The sequence below is a fragment of the Neophocaena asiaeorientalis genome, unplaced genomic scaffold (genome assembly GCF_003031525.2).
Source record: "Neophocaena asiaeorientalis asiaeorientalis breed wild unplaced genomic scaffold, Neophocaena_asiaeorientalis_V1.1 scaffold268, whole genome shotgun sequence".
NCBI classification, from domain to species: Eukaryota; Metazoa; Chordata; class Mammalia; order Artiodactyla; family Phocoenidae; genus Neophocaena; species Neophocaena asiaeorientalis.
Window position 1 is genome coordinate 6,605,854 of NW_020173979.1, and position 5,094 is coordinate 6,610,947.

The 5,094-nt window shown below is 49.1% G+C and overlaps 1 long non-coding RNA gene across 2 annotated transcripts; it reads left to right on the forward strand.

The window, feature by feature from the left end:
* The first annotated feature begins 17 nt into the window (after window positions 1–17).
* On the forward strand, window positions 18–3,217 carry LOC112405110 (uncharacterized). Of its 2 annotated transcripts, none has more exons than XR_003004267.1 (2): window positions 18–169; window positions 1,761–3,217. It is a non-coding gene; the product is annotated as an uncharacterized LOC112405110 (long non-coding RNA). The 2 variants fall into 2 exon arrangements; XR_003004268.1 differs by having other exon boundaries at window positions 18–149.
* The last annotated feature ends 1,877 nt before the right edge of the window (window positions 3,218–5,094 follow it).

The following is a 5,094-nucleotide window of genomic DNA, read 5'->3' on the forward strand; positions in this document are numbered from 1 at the left end:
GCCCTCCTTCGCGGCGCGCGGCGCCCTTCAGCCTCCACGCCGCCGCCCGCCGCCCGCCGCCGCCTCTTCCTCCCCCCAGCCGGGTGCTATCCCTCCTCTCAGCTCCGCCGTTCAGCGAACGCTCGGCTTGCGACTTCTGCCTCCGCCAGGTGCGGCTCGGGCGGTGCAGGTAACCGCGCTGCCCCGGAAACGGGAGGCGGAGCACCGGGCGCCAGGGTTCCCGCGTCCCTCCCCGCGCCCAGCGCAGCGAGGGCGGGTCCTAGGGCCCGAGACGCGCCCCCTCGTGGGACAGTCCCAACCGCCTGCTGCTCCTGTCGGAGGAATGGGAGCCCGCCCCTTACCTGGGTCCCTGACCCAGACTGGCGCCCCAGGAGGCTAGAGCAAGACCCGCTCTCCCTCTGCTTCCGAACGCTCCTGGCTCTCTCCACTCCGAGGGTCCAGGCTCTTGCACAGGTGGCACCAAATCTTACAACTCCCCGCTTCTCTCATGTAGAATCAGGAGTCAGGCAAGAAGTGGTTAAATGGAAACATTCTTGCAAATCGGGGAACATAAGTTTTCCAGGATCTCTGATCCCTTCCCCCAACACACACACCATCTGTCTCCCTCTTATTCTATTCTTCTCCCCACGTTGTTTCACCCATCCCCCCACCCCTCGTATTTGCAAATGTAGCTGGCTTTTCCCCGGGACCGTAAAATTAGGAGTGCTATCAATCTACCCCACCCCCCTCGACCCCGGAGGACTTCCAGGCGGTGTCAGGGAAGCACTCTGTAAAAGTAATAGTAATGACATTGTTGTTGTTCATTAAATTGAATACTTAACCTGTCCCAGGCAGCTTCCCCTGCGTTCTCCTCTGCGATACTATTTGATATGTTATAGCTTTGGGGGAAGGGGGTTACGAAAAAGAAGAAAGCAAGCGAAGTAAAATTCCATGTTGAAAAAAAGTGAGAAGAAAATTTAAAAATCAATATTGCTTGAGAAATTAAAAATTTGTAATTACTTAATTAAAGTTAAGGATCAACTGGCTGTCTATGTCTTCTGACTGTGTCTTTAACCATTTTTTGCCCTGGATATATAGCGGGGAGGTGAACTGGAGGAATGAAGCCCAGTGTGGTGTATCCTTTTGTCTGAGCCCCACAGTCTCCCAGAGGAGCCAGCATTCTGTGTTGTATGGGCCAGGGTGTGCTGAGCAAAGGGGAGAATCCCATGTTTGTGGTCTCATCTTCTTTTGTTAGAGAAGCCCCACCATGGCAGCTCCTCACCTCCAAATGCCTTCTGCAAAGCCAGTTACTTCTTAAGGCCAGACTCATGGGCTCAGTATTTGGCCTTACCCTCCCTCCCTCATTCCATAGATGCCATGCACAAAAGTCCAGGAATGTGGGCCTCAGACTGGCCTCACAACACCTAGAAGTAGGAATTCCCACTCCTTTTATGGGGATTCCCATAGCCCTCTGCACTGCCTCTGCTTGGGCCTCAACTTCACTATGTATAAAATCCTCACATTAGTGATGAGGGCAATAGCTCAAAATTAAAGTCAACATGGTGCTAGGTGCCTCACACGCAGGATCTCATGTAAGTGTCACAACACCACTCTGGAATAAGGAATACTACTTATTATACCCATTTCACTGATGAGAAAACTGAGGCTCCAAGATGCTATATTGTTGACCAGGGATACAGAGCTAATAAGTGAACCTAGGTCTGACTTCAGTACTCGTGCTCTCCACCATTAACCTATTCTTTCTTTCTTTTTTTTTTTAGTTACTCTGCAACTCCTGGACCTACCCATGGTCTGGATCTGGAATATCATGGATGCTTATTTCATAGTTATTTGGCTAAGAAGCAAAAGCTCTGGAACCAGTCTGTGTGGGTCTTAAACCCTCCCTATTTTCTAGCTGTGTGACCTTGAGTAACTTGCTTAACTGAAGTCCCAGTCTTAGGTCTGAAAGTCACCATAATAATATAGACTCTGTAGGGCTTGTCGTAAGGGCTACAGATGAGAAGTGTAGAGGGCTTGGCACTCCACAGTAAGCTGTCATCTCAGGGGCATCCCTGTGGTACATTTGGAGCACCGTGTACACCCCTGTGAAACTGATGAAGTATTTTCTGTTCCAAACACAAGCCCATGTCCTTTCCCCGCCTGAAAATTGTGTGTGGTTGTTCGTGACAATCTTTGTAATTGCTGCTTTCATTTTTTTGTCTTGTTTTGCAACCATGCCTTCCCACCGGCTGATGTTGGTTGTGAAGGGAAAGCCCCTTTTAGACCACCAAATCCAACTTTCTTTTTAGCCCAGGTGCCCAAGCCCTGGCATTTCCACATGACTTGTTCCTGCACATCTTTAGACCTGGGCTGGGAAGCAGGAAATTGAGACCAGAGCAGGAATCAACTCCTTAAAGCCTTACTCTGTCCACCTTACCTCCACCCCCCACCTCCCCATGGCAGAAGAATCCTGGGTTATCTCCCAGAAGCTGCAAGCAGGGTGAGGTAATGAAACAGATGACTGCCTGCCCCATGTGATGGTGGGTGAATCATCCCTAGGCATTCCTTGAGGCTGAGGACCAACGTGAAAGGGATTAAAGGTAAAACCGGCTCAGCCATGTGATAGGGCAAATTGGACATTATTCTACAGGTGAATGAACTGCAGGAATCTGACAAGAAGCCCAGCCTCTCCCGGCCTTCCTCCTGGGGCTGCATCTGGCTGCTCTGGAGCTGAGTTGGGGCCGAGCAGAAGTGACCACAGGACAAGCCTTTCTTCGTTTGCTTTCACAACCGGGTCGCCCACCTGAACCTGAAAACAGGTTGTCTTGTTTTGTAAAAGACACCCACTGAAATCCTTTTCCCCACCGCAGCAGCAAAGGAGAACACACACGTGTCTCAGAGAATCAGAGAGGCAGGGTAACATATTTCATGAAGATGGTAAGGAGGAGAAATTAGCTTTAAAAAAAAAAAAAAAAAAGATATGCCAGCAGTACTTTCCTGTTAGCATCGACATTCTTCAAGGAAATGGAGGCTGTGGAAACCTCTGTGGAGATTTTTCTTCTGACTCCATGACTGTTCCTCCCTACATCATGCTTTGCCTCCCACGCATCCTGGAGGATGCACAGTTAACGTTTTTGTGACTGAGCCGATAATGTCCCCTTACTTTAGTTGTGTGGTTCATAATTCGGCCCGTGAACTATTTTCTTTCTTTTTTAATAAATTTATTTATTTTATTTTATTTATTTATTTTGGCTGCGTTGGGCCTTCGTTGCTGCGCACAGGCTTTCTCTAGCTGCGATGAGCGGGGGCTACTCTTCCTTGCAGTGCGCGGGCTTCTCATTGCGGTGGCTTCTATTGTTGAGGAGCACAGGCTGTAGGCACACGGGCTTCAGTAGTTGTGGCCCACGGACTTCAGTAGTTGTGGCATGCGGGCTCAGTAGCTGTGGCGCACGGGCTTAGTTGCTCTGCGGCATGTGGGATCTTCCCGGATCAGGGCTCGAATCCGTGTCCCCTGCATTGGCAGACGGATTCTTAACCCCTGCGCCACCAGGGAAGCCCCGTGAACTATTTTTTTTCAATGATGGGAAACCATGTCCTAAGCCAGGGAAAATTAGGGTGCAGAAAACCTTGGTGATATGAGAGCTGAGACAGAATAGGTGGTTTCTTATTTATCTCTGGGTCCTCAGTGTTTAATACAGAGCTTGAAAATACATCGAAATAAGTCTAGCACAGTCAACTCATCTTACAAATCGATGGAGTTTCTATGAATAATGACTCATTGCCCTGGTTCTCATTAGTCCCATTTTACAGATGTGTAAACTGAGACTCAAGAGGCGAAGTGACTTTTCTATAGTGACATGGTAAATAATAGAGCCAAGAGTCCAACACAGCTCCTCCCAACTGGTTTTTTGCTCCTGAATTCATGGCAGTGTAGGATCTAGAATGCCATTGAAGAAGGAACTTCAGGTTATAAACAGTCTGGCTGGAAGGGGGTGGAGGAGCAGCCAGGAGACTACTAATCTTGAACTCCTCCTGCTTTCAGTCAGATTGCATATCTGTTGGAGTGGCTGCAGGTGGGAGAGGGCATGCTGAGGCCATAGATGAGTTTACAATGAAAGGGCAGAGTTGAGGTGTGGGTTCTGAATTCCAAGCTGAAGATAGACCAACCTGGTTCTCAACCTCCACCAATGCTGTCAACAAGACCCACCTGGGGCTTAGATAGCAGAGGATTTAACAGGCTGAGCTGTCTCTGTGGAAGGAGGGGCACTTTTCTCCCTATGCCACCTTTTTCTTGCTGGTCCATTCATTCACTGAACTGGATCTCTTCGGGACAGGAGGTTACCCTGGGACTGGCAGGAGAGGTTTCCACTCTCCCATCCAAGAGGCCTCTGTGTACTGGGGGCTGGGAGCTGTTGTGTCTTTCACCAATGACGAAATGAATTATGCACTGAAGGAGAAGGTAAAGATGAAATCTCAGTTTTGAGAGTCCGGGTGTGGAGGAGAAAGAAAGGGTGTGAACAGAGGGAGGGAGTTCCTGCAAAGCACTGCTTTCCTCCACATCTACCCCAACCGCAGAAGAGGAGCCTTGGTGGGAAGCAGGGGAGGGGGTGGAAGCACAGTAACCAGTGGGCTGGCTGAAAGAAGCCTCTCTTGGGTACTTATAGAGCTTGCATCTCCATGGTACCCAGGCACTTAAATTAAACTCCAGCCCAACTGCTTAGAGACTGGTGGAATGAAATGCTCTTTACCTGTCCTCTGCTCACCGTTTGATGCCTCATTGTCAGAATTTTAGATGAGCAAACTGAGTGAGTTTTATAAGATGCTAGCAAGAAGGGTGTAGGGTTTGGGGCTAAAACCCAGATAACTTGCCTTAACATGGGGGCTGGGTAGAGTAGTGGAAAATACACTGGCAGAAAAAAAAAATCCGTGTGTGAAATTGGGCTCTCCATCATGGTTGCTGTGTGACTTTGGGTATGAGACAGTACCTTTTTGAGCCTCAGTTTTCTCATCTGTGAAATGAGAGGACAATACCCACCTCACTGTCAACTTGTGACAACTAAACGAGATGATGTATGTAAAGTGCTAGCTCAGCCGCTGAAACACAGGGGTTCTTTT